The sequence below is a fragment of the Eumetopias jubatus genome, unplaced genomic scaffold (assembly GCF_037043125.1).
Source record: "Eumetopias jubatus isolate StellerSeaLion01/CBP00866 unplaced genomic scaffold, mEumJub1_p1.0 scaffold_2, whole genome shotgun sequence".
Classification (NCBI taxonomy): Eukaryota; Metazoa; Chordata; class Mammalia; order Carnivora; family Otariidae; genus Eumetopias; species Eumetopias jubatus.
The window spans coordinates 83711910-83728724 of record NW_028274808.1 but is presented as its reverse complement, the minus strand read 5'-3'; the positions used below and the strand labels follow the sequence as shown (position 1 = coordinate 83728724).

General features: G+C 37.7%; 1 protein-coding gene across 8 annotated transcripts in view; it reads right to left on the bottom strand.

The window, feature by feature from the left end:
* The window catches only part of INPP4B (inositol polyphosphate-4-phosphatase type II B), an 842030-nt gene that overhangs the window by 681060 nt on the left and 144155 nt on the right, over window positions 1-16815 (bottom strand). For all 8 annotated transcript variants that reach the window (XR_003608999.2, XM_028102335.2, XM_028102336.2 and 5 more), the window contains exon 2: window positions 16580-16642. The gene's annotated coding sequence lies outside the window, so the exon portion shown is untranslated. The remainder of the gene's footprint in view (window positions 1-16579; window positions 16643-16815) is intronic.

Here is a 16815-nt window from a genome sequence, read left to right as displayed (position 1 = left end):
ACACATGGCTGGAGATAATGCTGACTACTGAATGTTAAACCATCAGTCAGAACACCTTAAAAATGGCTACTCCATGAGGTCTGGACTTTTCTCACTACATGGTGACTGGATTCCAAATGCAAGTGTCCAGAAAGAGTTTTGTACCCTCTTTATGACCTAGCCCTGGAAGTCCCATAGCATTGCTTCTGCAGTATTCTGCTCATCAGAGAAGACACAAGCCCATTCAGGTAAAAATACTCTTCACCTTTTGATAAGGAGTGCCAAGGAGGTTCTGGAAATGTACATAAGACTAGATATACTGCTATAGCCATTTTTGCAAAATTATCCATCACTGTTTAATAAAATAGTTTAGGTTCCAAGTAATAGAAGCCTTAGTCAAACTAGAATAACAAAAAAAAAGAAACATTGCTTTAAGAAACTAGTTAGCTTAAAGTTTCAAGTATGGCTGCATCTAGTGTCTCAAATGACACAATTTCATCTTTCTCTTACATGCTAATCATTCTGTGTTTCTTGCCACTTGTCTCTTGTCTCTGTCTCTCTCTTTTCCAACTGTCTCAATATCTTGTCCAAATAGCAGAACAAAAGATTACTGGCAATGCTAAGTCAACATTCTGACAATTTTTGAACCTAAAGGGATTATTTTCTTTTATACCAAGTCTCATGGAAGGACTGATTAATTTGTTTAGGTCCCATGCCCACCCCTTGTCCAATCCTGGGTTCTGGAAAATGAAGTTTCATTATAGGCCCGGTAAAGTTTACAAGTCAACCCCAGCAGCAAATTATTTAATCTCACTGAATTGCTGTTTTCTCACAGGTAGAAAGGAGATTCTGATAGGTCAACGGCAAAACTTACTCCAATTCTCCCCTTTTCTGTATCCAACCAGCTGCAATGTGATTTTTAGCCCCTTTTATCCAATGGTGAGTCTATTTCCCTATCCCTGGGTTCCAGGCTAACCCTGAAACTTAGTTTTGTCCAGTAGAGGGTGGTTGAAGTCACTTTGTGCTAGTTCTGAGCATAGGCCTAAAAATCTCTCAAGCATTTCTGCTCTTTGTCTCTCAGAACCCTGATACTTCCAGGAGAGCAAAGCTGAGTCAGCCCAGTTCTCCTAGCCAAAGTCATAGACACATAGAACAGCTCAGCCAAGATCAGCAAAACCAATCCACAGTTGACTTCAGCTGTCTGAGGATATATGAGCAAACTCAGGTAAGACCACCCAATCTGCAGACTACGCCCATGAGACACACATGCCTCTGAGCCTCACCCTTCTGTGTGAGTACGTGTGTACTGGGGGGAGGGGCCGTTCTTTCATAGTGATCCTTCTTGGTCTGCTCTCTCTCTCAGGTTAAGTCACGCATGCAGTTACAGAACTTCATTCAAACTCTGTGACAGTTTATAGACTCCACCTCAGCTTGTACATTCTCTTGTGAACCTAATTCTATACTTCCTTTTCTATTTGACTTTTGTACTTGGATATTCTGCTATTTTCCTTTCTCTATAGGTCTGAATGTGAATTGCTGCCTCCCTGCCCATGGTTCACAAAATATGTATGCTAAGTGATAGCACAAGGTAAATAAAGCTCCTAGCCCTGCTCCTCACACGTAACAAAAGCAGGATAAGAAGTAATCATCACTAATTTCATTATTACCTTTATGTTCTAACTCTGTCTTCACAATAACCTCAGGTATGGCTATGGCAAATATTACTATCCTATTTATTGATTATGAGTGTCATATACCAAGAGGATAAGATGCATAGGTCACCAAATATGAAAGTACAAGTAGGATGGCAGGTACAGCTGCAAACACACACAATAAGATTAATAATGACTGTGTGAAGGATAATCAGTTTGAGACTAAATTTTATGAAAGTGAGTTGTCAGATTAATTTGACAGAATTAATAGTAGTTAATATATATTAAGCACTTACTATGTGCCAGTAGCTATTGTAAGTTAAAAGTCATATAGTTAATGCTAGCATTAATTCAATTATTTAAGTATTTTTTTCATGGTTTTGTAGAGGAAACCAATGTGAGACTCTGTGGGTTAAAGAGCTTGCATTCGGTTTAGTAGCAGTAATCTAATAAATCACCAACAGGGGATTTGAATATAGACCATCTACCCACAAGTGTCTCTGTTACTGTCTTCTGTCTCTGAAAAGAAGACTAAGAAGTCGGGAGAGAGAAGAGAAGAGTAATGGTAAATGAAAAGTTATCAAGGTAGAAATAAGTAAATCGTACACAGGGCGGATCAATCCTTGTGTATGGACTGAGGCAACATCCGGGTGAAGATCAGGTGGAAATGAGGGTGGGAAGGTTTGCGATGCAGCAGCAAAAAGTGGCCCTTGACAGTACACCAAAACAAATTATGTAATATATGGTGATTAACATAACAAGAAAAATTAAAAAAAAAAGTGGCCCTTGATTATCAGGTTGAGGTGTCTGAATTTCTGGAACAGCCCAAAGGGAACCTCACCCTCTCTATACTTTAACTTAATCCATTGTGAATGCACCAGCAAATGAATATGCTGAGAGAAAATGCACTGGAATATATGGAAGCAGGAGTCAGTTTCTTGATGTGGAGTTAACAATAGTTTGTTTAGAATTGGCAACATTTCTATTCAAAATACTTCACGAACATCTGTGTCATTTAACTATTTGTAAAAGATGAAAGAGAAAGACTGCAGACAGATGCTCTGGTCACATCTCAGCCCTAACCCTTTCTGGAAGGTTAAGTACTGGAAGCACAGGATGGACTGTTTTATATCAAGCCAGCTGTATGCTTCCACACCAGGTTCAATGTTGAAATTTCCTTAACTGGGGGGGCGGAGCAAGATGGCAGAGGAGTAGGAGACCTGGATTTCGTCTGGTCTCAGGAAATCAGCTGAATAGGGATCAAACAATTCTGAACACCTACGAACTCAACAGGAGACCAAAGAGGAGAGTAGCAACAACTCTCTGAACAGAGAAGCGACCACTTTCTGGAAGGTAGGACGTGCAGAGAAGTGAATCCAAGGCGATATTCGGGAGGATAGACGGCGGGGGAGGGGGCCTCTGTCGGCCACTTCTGGCAAGTGATAGAGCCGCGGAGCACAAAATCGGAACTTTTAGAAGCCGGCTCTGCTGAGGGATGTCGCTCCAGTGGCTAAGCGGAGGGTGGAACCCTCGTGGGACAGAGTGGTCTCAGGACCCTCGGGGTCACAGAAAGACTGGGGGTGCCTGAGTGCAGCAGAGCTCCCAGGTATTGGAGCAGGGAAGCCGGCTGCAGAGACAGAGCCAGGTGCGGGCTCTCAGCTCGGGGTTGCCATAAACTGTGATCCGCAGCCCAGTCGGGCCACTGCTCCTCCAGCAGGGACCCAACAAGTGACAGATCTGCGGAGACTCCCCTCCCTCCACCAGGAGGAGCGGCGTGGGAGCGCACCGCAGGGATCTGCTGGGTTTGGAGACTCCACACAGGGTCGAGTGACAGAGATAGAAACGCTCGGTCACAGGCCGGGTGAGCACGCAGTGTGGCCGGAGACCAGGGAGACGAGAGTGACTGCTTTTCTCTGGGGGCGCACTGAGGAGCGGGGCCCTGAGTTCTCAGCTCCTCCGAGTGGACACTGGGAGGCCACCATTTTCACCCTGGTCCTCCAAAGCTGTACCAGAGCTTGCAGGGAACAAAAGCTCCTGAGAGCAAACCCAAGCAGCTTGCTTAGCTGGAACCGACAAGGGTGGGGCAATTCCGCCTCCGGCAAAGACTTTTGGGAACCACGGCAACAGGCCCCTCCCCAGAAGATCAGCAGCACGAACAGCCAGCAAGGCAAGACCAAGTTTACCGATCAAGGAGAACGGGAGAACTCCAGCGCTAGGGGAATACTGCACATAGAATTCATGGCTTTTTTTACCATGATTCATTAGTTTTTCAAAGTTAATTTTTTTTACTGTTTTAATTTTTCTTTTTCCCTTTTTCAACCAACATCTTATCAATCCCTTTTTTTAAAAAAAACATTTTTTATTTTTCATTTTTAGAGTCATATTTTATCCCTTCCTAGTAGTTACCCTTATTTTTGGCATATATATATGTTCTTCTCTCTTTAAAATTTTGAGATACAGTTTCTACTAACAGATCAACATATGCCCTAAATCACTAATGTATGGCTTTGTTCTAGTCTCCTTCCTAATCACATTCTCTCCCTTTTATTTTTTCTTTTTTTAAAAAATCTTCCTTTTTCAAACAACTTCTTATCTTATCAATTACTTTTATAAAATCTTTTATATTTTCATCTTTACAGTTATCTTCCATCCCTTCATTGTATCAACCCTTATTTTGTACATATATAAGTCTTTCTTCCTTTAAAATTTTAGGAGGCACTTTTTTCAAACAGACCAAAATACGCCCAAAATCTACTGTGTGGCACTGATCTATGCACTAGCCTGATCATATTTGATCATATTCCGTTTTTTTGTATTGTTCTGTTTTTCTTTTTATCTTTTTCTTTTTGTTTTTTTTTTTTTCTTTCTTTTCTCTTTCTCTTTTCTTTCTTTCCCTTTCTTTTCCCTGGGTTTCAGGTCTTTTCTATTTTGTATAGAGTATATTTGCTGGGGATGCTGTTAACCTGTTAGTATTTTGTTCTCTCATTCATCTATTTCCCTCTGGACAAAATGACAAGACGAAAAAAATCACCTCAGCAAAAAGAACAAGAGATGGTACCGTCAGCCAGGGACCTACTCGATATGTCGGACCTAGAGTTCAGAATCATGACTTTAAAGATACTAGCTGGGCTTGAAAAAAGCATGGAAGTTATTAGAGAAACTCTTTCTGGAGAAAGAAAAGAACTAAAATCTAACCATGTTGAAATCAAAAAGGCTATTAATAAGGTGCAATAAAAAATGGGGGCACTAACTGCTAGGATAAATGAGGCAGAAGAGAGAATCAGCGATATAGAAGACCAAATGATGGAAAATAAAGAGGCCGAGAAAAAGAGAGATGAACAACTACAGGATCACGAGGGCAGAATTCGAGAGATAGCGATACGATAAGACAAAACAATATTAGAATAATTGGGATCCCAGAAGAAGAAGAAAGAGAGAGGGGGGCAGAAGGAATATTGGAGCAAATTATAGCAGAGAACTTCCCTACTGTGGGGAAGGAAAGAGACATCAAAATCCAGGAGGCACAGAGAACCCCTCTCAAAATCAATAAAAATAGGTCAACACCCTGACATCTAATAGTAAAACTTACGAGTCTCAGAGACAAAGAGAAAATCCTGAAAGCAGCTCGGAAGAAGAGATTTGGAACCCACAATGGTAGAAATATTAGATTGGCAACAGACCTATCCACAGAGACCTGGCAGGCCAGAAAGGACTGACATGATATCTTCAGAGCACTAAACGAGAAAAATATGCAGCCAAGAATACTATATCCAGCTAGGCTCTCATTGAAAATTGAAGGAGAGATAAAAATCTTCCAGGACAAACAAAAAATAAAGGCATTTGCAAACACGAAACCAGCCCTCCAAGAAATATTTAGAGAGGTCCTCTAAGCAAAGAGAGAGCCTAAAAGCAGCATAGATCAGAAAGGAACACAGACAATATACAGTAACAGTCACCTTACAGGAAATACAATAGCACTAAATTCATACCTTTCAATAGTGACCCTGAATGTAAATGGGCTAAATGCCCCATTCAAAAGACACAGGCTATCAGATTGGATTAAAAAACAAGACCCATCCATATGCTGTCTGCAAGAGACTCATTTTAGACCCAAAAACACCCCCAGATTGAAAGTGAGGGGGTGGAAAACCATTTACCATGCTAATGAACACCAAAAGAAAGCTGGGGTGGCAATCCTTCTATCAGACAAATTAGATTTTAAAACAAAGACTGTAATAAGAGATGAGGAAGGACACTATATCCTACTTAAAGGGTCTATCCAACAAGAAGATCTAACAATTGTAAATATCTATGCCCCGAACATGGGAGCAGCCAATTATAGAAGGCAATTAATAACAAAAGCAAAGAAACACATTGACAACAATACAATAATAGTGGGGGACTTTAACACCCCCCTCACTGAAATGGTCAGATCATCTAAGCAAAAGAAAAACAAGGAAATAAAGACTTTAAATGACACACTGGACCAAATGGACTTCACAGACATATTCAGAACATTCCATCCCAAAGCAACGGAATACACATTCTTCTCTAGTGCCCATGGAACATTCTCCAGAATTGATCACATCCTAGGTCACAAATCAGGTCTCAACCGGTACCAAAAGATTGGGATTATTCCCTGCATATTTTCAGACCACAATGCTTTGAAACTAGAACTCAATCACAAGAGGAAAGTCGGAAAGAACTCAAATACATGGAAGCTAAAGAGCATCCTACTAAAGAATGAATGGGTCAACCAGGAAATTAAAGAAGAATTAAAAAAATTCATGGAAACCAATGAAAATGAAAACACAACTGTTCAAAATCTTTGGGATACAGCAAAGGCAGTCCTGAGAGGAAAGTATATAGCAATACAAGCCTTTCTCAAGAAACAAGAAAGGTCTCAAATACACAACCTAACCCTACACCTAAAGGAGTTGGAGAAAGAACAGCAAATAAAGCCTAAACCTGGCAGGAGAAGAGAAATAATAAAGATCAGAGCAGAAATCAATGAACTAGAAACCAAAAAACAGTAGAACAGATCAACGAAACTAGGAGCTGGTTCTTTGAAAGAATGAACAAGATTGATAAACCCCTGGCCAGACTTATCAAAAAGAAAAGAGAAATGACCCAAATCAACAAAATCATGAATGAAAGAGGAGAGATCACAACCAACACCAAAGAAATACAAACAATTCTAAGAACATATTATGAGCAACTCTATGCCAGCAAATTAGATAACCTGGAAAAATGGGTGCATTCCTAGAGATGTATCAGCTACCAAAACTGAACCAGGAAGAAATAGAAAACCTGAACAGACCTATAGTCACTAAGGAAATTGAAGCAGTCATCAAAAATCTCCCAACAAACAAAAGCCCAGGGCCAGATGGCTTCCCAGGGGAATTCTATCTGACATTTAAAGAAGAAATAATACCTATTCTCCTGAAACTGTTCCAAAAAATAGAAATGGAAGGAAAACTTCCAAACTCGTTTTATGAGGCCACCATTACCTTGATCCCCAAACCAGACAAAGACCCTATCAAAAAGGAGAATTACAGACCACTATCCTTGATGAACATGGAGGCAAAAATTCTCACCAAAATACTAGCCAATAGGATCCAACAGTACATTAAAAGGATTAGTCACCATGACCAACTGGGATTTATCTCTGGGCTGCAAGGATGGTTCAACATCCGCAAATCAATCAACGTGATACAACACATTAACAAAAGAAAGAACAAGAATCATATGATCCTCTCAATAGGTGCAGAAAAAGCATTTGACAAAGTATAGCATCCTTTCTTGATCAAAACTCTTCAGAGTATAGGGATAGAGGGTACATACCTCAATATCATAAAAGCCATCTATGAAAAACCTACAGCGAATATCATTCTATATGGGCAAAATCTGAAAGCTTCTCCGCTAAGGTCAGGAACGCGGCAGGAATGTTCACTCTCACCACTGCTATTCAACATAGTATTAGAAGTCCTAGCCACAGCAATCAGACAACAAAAAGAAATCAAAGGCATCCAAATCGGCAAAGAGGAAGTCAAACTCTCACTCTTTGCAGATGATATGCTACGGTATGTGGAAAACCCAAAAGACTCCACCCCAAAACTGCTAGAACTCACAGGAATTCAGTAAAGTAGCAGGATATAAAATCAATGCACAGAAATCAGTGGCATTCCTATACACCAACAACAAAACAGAAGAGAGACAAATCAAGGAGTCGATCCCATTTACAATTGCACCCAAAACCATAAGATACCTAGGAATAAATTTAACCAAAGAAGCAAAGGATCTGTACTCAGAAAACTATAAAATACTCATGAAAGAAATTGAAGAAGACACAAAGAAATGGAAAAACGTTCCATGCTCACGGATTGGAAGAACCAACATTGTGAAGATGTCAATGCTACCTAGAGCAATCTACACATTCAATGCAATCCCCATCAAAATACCAACCACTTTTTTCAAAGAAATGGGAAAAATAATCCCAAAATTTGTATGGAACCAGAAGAGACCCCGAATAGCCAGAGGAATATTGAAAAAGAAAAGCAAAGCTGGCGGCATCACAATTCCGGACTTCCAGCTGCATTACAAAGCTGTCATCATCAAAACAGTATGGTACTGGCACAAAAACAGACACATAGATCAATGGAACAGAATCGAGAGCCCAGAAATGGACCCATTCCCAAATGGCCAACAGACACCTGAAAAAGTGCTCAACATCGCTCGGCATCAGGGAAATCCAAATCAAAACCTCAATGAGATACCACCTCACACCAGTCAGAATGGCTAAAATTAACACGTCAGGAAATGACAGATGTTGGCGGGGATGTGGAGAAAGGGGAACCCTCCTACACAGGGGAATGCAAGCCGGTGCAACCCCTCTAGAAAACAGTATGGAGGTTCTTCAAACAGTTGAAAATAGACCTACCATACGATCCAGCAATTGCAGTACTGGATATTTACCACAAAGATACAAATGTAGGGATCCAAAGGGGTACGTGCACTCCAGTGTTTATAGCAGCCATGTCCACAATAGCCAAACTGTGGAAAGAGCCAAGATGTCCATCGACAGATGAATGGATAAAGAAGAAGTGGTATATATACACAATGGAATATTATGCAGCCATCAAAAGGAATGAGATCTTGCCATTTGCAACGACGTGGATGGAACTGGAGGGTGTTATGCTGAGTGAAATAAGTCAATCAGAGAAAGACATGTATCATATGACCTCATTGATATGAGGAATTCTTAATCTCAGGAAACAAGCTGAGTGTTGCTGGAGTGGTGGGGGATGGGAAGGATGGGGTGGCTGGGTGATAGACATTGGTTAGGGTATGTGCTATGGTGAGCGCTGTGAATTGTGCAAGACTTTTGAATCACAGATCTGTACTTCTGAAACAAATAATGCAACATATGTTAAGAAAAAAGAAAAAGAAGAAGATAGCAGGAGGGGAAGAATTTAGGGGAGTAAGTCAGAGGAGGACTTACTCCTCCTCCCCCCAGAGGAGACGAAGCATGAGAGACGATGGACTCTGAAAAACAAACTGAGGGTTCTAGAGGGGAGGAGGGTGGGGGGATGGGTTAGCCTGGTGATGGGTATTAAAGAGGGCACATTCTGCGTGGAGCACTGGGTGTTATGCACAAACAATGAATCATGGAACACTACATCAAAAACTGATGATGTAATATATGGTGATTAGCATAACAATAAAAAATTTTAAAAAGGTTCCTTAACTGAACATCTGGGTAACTATATGCCTTACATTTATTAACAGCACCTACTCATTGCCCCTGGCCAATGGGAGGAAAGTACATGGGTCAAGTAACCGCAGCATGTTTTTAAATGTTTGCCTTACCATCTACAAACATAATTAAAGAATAATAATCATAATTTTGGGGGGAAATCTTGATGAATCCCCTTTACTAGTAGTTCTACAACAGAAATGCAAAAAATAAGAAAATTAGTGATAATCTTATGAAGTTAAACCAGTAACTCCCAAATGTAACAACTTTGGTATGAGAGGAATTATTTCCTTGGCCTACATACTAGTTGAGTTAGCCCCTACTTCACTGCACCAACTAAAACGATTTTTTAAAATCTTAAAAGTGATGAGGGTATAACATTTACATTAATATCTTCATTGGTAGAACTGTTTTTAGGAAAGAAAATATTTTCATAATTCTCCTTTCCTGCTTTTCCTAAGACATACATTTTTTTAATGCATTGAAAGCATAATTTTTCCAAGGGAGAAACATGGAAGTAACTCTACCTTTTTCAAGGTTATTTAAAAATCTGTTTGGTGCTTGATCAACTAATAGTCAATCATCTGAGCTGTAATTCATGACTAAAATCCAGCAGATTAGTTTGAGTCATTCTGCCAATGTGAATCTGATTTGACCAGGTATTAACTTCATTATTTAAAATAATGTTATTAGGATCTATTGAACATTGGCCAGTATTATAATTTTCATACTAATTTCTGGAAAAAACATCTGAGATCATCTTACCTGCTGTTTTAAGAACTAAACAATTATATGTATTATAATTCATAGAAAATACATATTTTTTCCCTATTTCTAGGTTGTTTTCCTTGTCTCCTGTTGAGCAAACACCTATCAGAATCTTTGGCATCTGTCAAAGTGTTCTGAGTGTCTTATAACAACAGAGTACAGATCCAAGAAAGTTTAGACTTTACTAAATAAACAGCACACAGATGTGGATGTTGAAAAATTAATACCACACAATCTGACAGGCTGTAGTATCAAAATGCTTCTACAGAAACAGAATGAAATAAACCCAAGCACAAATACTCATGTAATCATGGCATAAATGAATCATAAAGCATTGAAACAGAAGTTTAGAGATCTGGCATCAAGTACAACTTCTGACAAATAACTCAACTGCACACATAGTTCTTCACATCATCTCATTGGTAGAATATTGGAAGTAAAAGTAGCTTGTTACATGTCAACAGAAACCAGTTTAAAAAATAATTTCAAAACATTTTGTGATGTTCGTAATCCTCCTCATAACTCAAAAACTGCCTCTTAAATTTTCAAAATAGGTACTTACTATTCTCAGATAAGATGTTCTAATAGAGTAACAATTTGTCGTTGTCATTAAGAATTAAGGCCACAGGAACCCTGGGAGGTTGCTGCTGACATCTAGTGGCATAACTTTTTTAAATGCCAAACGCATTAAAAATATATAACTAGAGAGAGAAAGGGACAAACATACATATATATGCACTTGCAAAGTCTAGTGGACACCCCATGTCATAAATTATTTGCCTCTGCCCACACTACTCTCCTTGCAATGATTTGCTTCCCTTCCAAAGTAATGCTAGTACTGCAAAACCAAAGAAATGAAAACTGACACACAGGCTAAAGCCTTAAAGGAACCAATTCCCTCAAAGTTCTTAGTCCTCCACTGGGAATTACCAGTTCCCAGACAGCCCCAATTCCCAAAAGCCCTGCTCCAACCCCAATAGTCGTTATTTCATCTCCACTTTCTAAATAACAATCACCCTTTCCCAACCTCCACTCCTAGTATTTGGGTACTTTTAGGATCCTAGCCTAAAGAAAAGACTGTGAAGCTGGGAATATATTATTTCAGACTGCATATCCACAAACATACACACACATTCAAAATGGCCACAAACTTCTTAGTCATGAGGTTCAACAATTATTGCAAACTTAAAAATAGCTTTCAGGGACAGTTTTAATGATTTCCAACTATCCACATGAATGATGATGTATAGAAAAACACAGAAGAAATTGAGCTTGGGAAAAATGATAAGGAGCGTAGAGCATGCTTCTATAAGCATGTAAAGAGATTTGTTTTGTAGTCTCTATATGTGTGTATGTATGTACGTAGGGTGTGTGTGGTGTATGCGTGTATGTGAGTAGAACAAGAGACTCTCAAGTTTTGCATGTACCCCCACTCCAACTAGAGCACTGATGAATATAGTAGGTAAACACTGATTTAATGAATGAATACATAAATGAATGAGGTGGCAAATTACAATATAACTTTTTTTTCCCTATCGGTTCTGATGTGAGATATGCAATAGGTAGTATCTTTATAAGGCAGGGTTTTGCTCGTGGGCAACAAGTGCCTTAGCTGAATAGCTCAGGTTAGAATTTTCTTCAATGACATGTGTGCAAAGTGGCAAAAACCAATGGTTGATAGAACTGGGCAATCTTCCCATGGTGAAGAGAATGTTTCAATAGTGGAAAATCATTTTCTTTATAAGTTAGTGTATTCGAATTTAGATTGTATTCTCATTGAAAAGATGTGATAAAGGGAGAGTAGGTTCTCAAGGCAATCCTAAATAATACAAAACATAGCTAAATTATAACTCTCATAGTACAAAAGACGCTTTTAGCCTTTAAATATTACTTTAGTGGAAATCATGGAGATACAAGGAGGTCATTCATTCAAAGTTTGTGTACTTCACTCAAAAGTGGGAGTAAAAATGGATGGCAGTAAAAATGGATTCACATTAAAGGAAAGAAATCCCATGTCTGTGTATGTACCTTTATATATAATACAATAAAATGATATATGTACATATGCATATATACACACATGCACACATAAGAACTACTAGGTAGCAATCTATGCAAATCAATGACAGGGCGGCAGCTACTGCATCCAGACGACTTTACCAAGTGAATACAGGTTAAGGGAGAGAAATAGTTGTAGTATTATGAGGAATTCGGAAGGCTCTTTAAAGAGATATTTTAAGGTTATGTAGGCTTGGGAATAAGGAAGAAAGATTGGGCATTCAGAGTGGAGTATTCAGCATAAAGAAACACAAGAATTAGGGTATGAGGTGGAGTAAGAGAGAAACGAAGTAAGAAATATAGGCAGGGAATTGATGGAAGAACTTGAATATTACTTGCAGGAGTCAATTTTAGACAGTGCCATGCCTTACAGTTTTGGAGAGTTTTTAAACAGGTTTTAAAAAATGGCGTATCCCACAGAATCTAATCCTCAGAAGATTAAAACATAACAAGAACTTTTCAAATGACAAAAACCATAAGTCAAAAAAGTTCTTTAAAATTATCTTAATAGCTCTGTCATGTAAATCCTCTTTAAGAATTACTTTTTAATCACTTCTGTATGAAAATGCTCAGTGATCTGTTGTCTGACTTGCACTTTAAGCACTCTTTGGGAGCATACTTTGCCTGATGCTACAACTATATTTCTGTAAAGCATTACCTTTATCATACGTGGCACCTAATTCAGGCAATGTGACAATTACATCACACCTTTTATCACATGTCATAGAAGTATTTCTACTTCTCATTTAAATTCATGGTCATTAACTTATTGATCAACCTGCAAGTTTTGGTGATTTACTTTCCATTGTTACTTTAGGGTAGGTATGTAATAAATAATATAAAATATAAATAATGTAGTAAGCTCTTAAATATCAGATTTCATCCTTTTAAACCTCAACATATATAACATCTATGTTTCTTACATCCTGTGTAATAAACCACAATGAAACACATCACTAAACTATTTATTTATAATTTATTTATTAGTGCTCTTGAACATAAGTAACATTATACACTAGCCTTATGAGACAGTTTATTTTCAATTCTTAAAACTATTTATACTAAGCTTAGATCTCAACCTAGAGTACATCAAAAAATGCCAAACCCTTAATATCGCATTACAATTACTTACAAAAAAAGTTATATGTGAGAAAAAAACTTGATATTCCTACATAATAAAAATAAATTACAGACATGAAATTTTCTTAATGAAATTCAATATATTTCCAGGACATATAAACATATGTAGAAATACGACAGAATAACAGTCTCTATCTTTGTACATAATCTTTCTAGGGGCATATCGAAGGATATTTTGACCTGACTAGTTGAAGTTGCTTCTCTCTTTGGATGACAAAATTCAGAACACTGTGACTAAAATACTCCCTTTAAAAGAGTCAAATGCAGAACTTTCAAGTATCTATTATTCCAATAGCTTGCTCTCTGAGCTCCACTGTCAGAGTTAATTCTACACAAAATGAGTGTGTTAGTTGTCATGTGCAACTGGGAAAACTGAATGGTCCCATTTGTCTAAAAATAGCACCTTCACTAGTATGTCTTAAAGTTGCATATTCATACTAGGAGGCCAACATTACCTTGACACCAAAACCAGATAAAGACTCCACTAAAAAAGAGAACTATAGGCCAATATCCCTGATGAACATGGATACAAAAATTCTCAATAAAACACAAGTAAACCAAACCCAACAGTACATTAAACATTGAAATTTAAATGTCTATATTCCATCTGAGATAATGAATACTGAGCATCAACAATTAGCATTCTTTGTCATATTAATAGGAATTATTTTTATAAGATTGGAAACACCCTTATTTCAATGAATCAAAAGTTCTAACGTATAGAGATGATGAAGTGAACACCATTTTCTCCACTCCAAATTACTCATCCACATCCCACTCACAACCTGCACACAAACACACATATGCTAGAGTATAAGCTTTTTGGGAATTTTGTCAGGCCAAAGCCCTTGGACTCTAGCAGTATACAGGACTGTTCCTTTATTTTCATGTTGAGGATAAGCAAATTATGTTACTCTGAATACACAATTCTGAAAACTCTACCATGTTAACGGAAATATCCCTCCTTCAATCCTAACTTTTTCTGTTCCTACATTCAGTTCAAAATAAGTTTATCCATCTCTTAAATACATAAAAGTCTAGTAAAACTGAATATTAGCATATACAGACCTCTGAAAACAGAAAAATATCACATGAATGCCTTCTGGATAGTCTGTGCTCCCTTGATTCTTTATTTTCATTCTAAAGGTCATAGATCCTCTTTATTGGCTTCATCTCATTCAGTGTTTTTTTTTCCTCTCTCTTTATTGTGTCATTCATCAATTTACGCTCAACAAGCACTTTTCCACCACGTATCTCCCTATGCCTATATCATATAGCTCAGCTTCACCCTGTTACACATATTGTCTAGGTAGTAAGTAGTTTTCATTATGTCTCTCTTTGGGGAGTCACAGTTAATAGTTCTATGCAAAAGGCAACCCTCAACTGCTGTCATTAACCATTTTAAGATATTTTATAGTTTGAATTAACATTTTAGTATAGATAAAACTTGAAATAGAGTGCCTACAATTCAAAATCCCCTTTAGGGGAGAAAAGCTGCTTCCTTAAGGGGTTTATACATCCTTTGAAGAATTAACTGAAAGCCAGAAATAAGTAGAAACACCCCAATTTGCAATTCAACCTAAATTTTTGTTCAACTACAAATTAAAGTTCAGAAATAAGTTTTCTGCTAATGTCCATTAAATTTAAATGCTACCTTCCCCAATGCTATGGTGAGCACTCTGAATTGTGCAAGACTGTTGAATCACAGGTCTGTACTTCTGAAACAAATAATGCAATATATGTTAAGAAAAAAAAGAAGAAGAAGAAGATAGCAGGAGGGGAAGATTGAAAGGGAGTAAATCGGAGGGGGAGACGAACCATGAGAGACTATGGACTCTGAAAAACAAACTGAGGGTTCTAGAGGGGAGGGGGCTGGGGGAATGGGTTAGCCTGGTGATGGGTATTAAAGAGGGCATGTATTGCATGGAGCACTGGGTGTTATATGCAAACAATGAATCATGGAACACTACATCAAAAACTAATGATGTAATGTATGGTGATTAACATAACAGTAAAAAATTTTTAAAAAAATTTAAATGCTACCTTTGTTTCAGCACTCATTTGTTTTTAGGAATTCAATGATTTGTCAAAAATAAAACCCAATTAATTCCAATTAGAATGTAGTCTAATGTACATTTCAATAATTCTATTATTTGTGTTCATATACATACAGTGACATCCTGTATGAATAGAAAGTACTGAGAGATGGGTTCAGTTCCCCATCACAATTCTAACCTTTCAGAAACGTTTCCATAAAAAACTATTTTGAGATAACAGTTTTATTCATAAAATATACACACATTATATATCTGCATCTATACCCACACTTCATTTACATGTACATGTCATTAGAATATTTGCATGAGTGTTCATATTCCTAGGTCAACATATGTAAATAAATCACATAGCAATTTGAAATTTAGCAACTAAATAGGCAATCTGTTAAGCATAATCAGACATGCTATTCAGCAACTGTATGATATAATTCAATCTTCCAAAGAAAATACATGTTTTGCACGAGGGTGCCTTTATAAAAACTTGATGATGTTTTCTAGGAATTTGTACTGAAATTTTCACATATTCAAAAAATAATAGGTAAAGCCATCTGACTAATGCTTAAATAAAAGGCAAATCTCATCACTATAACCTGGTAAGAATCTAATTGTCTTATTGTCCATCATTTGTAAATATGATACACTAATTGGAGCTATTTCCAAAGAGAATGCAATCTTCTAGTCAAGATCCTATTCACTTATTAACATAAATGAAAGAAACTGGGGGCACCTGGGTGGCTCAGTCATTGGGCATCTGCCTTCCGCTCGGGTCGTGATCCCAGGGTCCTGGGATCAAGCCCCGTGTCGGGCTCCCTGCTCTGCGGGAAGCCTGCTTCTCCCTCTCCCACTCCCCTCTGCTTGTGTTCCCTCTCTCGCTGTCTCTCTCTCTAATGAATAAATGAAATCTTTAAATAAATAAATAAATGAAAGAAACTGTCATAAAATTAACCACTATCCATAATGTTTTCATAAGCTAACATATATTTTAAAATTTACTATTCACTTCATGAATATGATGATCATCATATATCATTCCCTCTATTTTTCAGATAATGATTTGATTTTTTGATGGGTTATTCAATAGCTAAAACCAGTAATCAAAGAAAGCCAATGAGTCTAATGTGTCAGAGTTAAACAGACTAAAAAGTACATCAGTTCAAAATAAGGATTACCTTGATCTGAATTTTCATAAAAAACAGCATATCTCTTGCCAGGTAACACCATTTCTTTGGGTTCTGTGGGCAAAGAGAAAAGAGATTAATAAAAACAACCTTTCTTTTTACTCTTTAAATACTTCTTAAAGAAGATTCATTAGTAATAAAGGTCAGAGAGGAAAATCACTTAGCAAAATACTCAGCTCCATTCAGCAGCTGCCTTGGGAAATACTTGCTATAAATGCCAAGTAGTT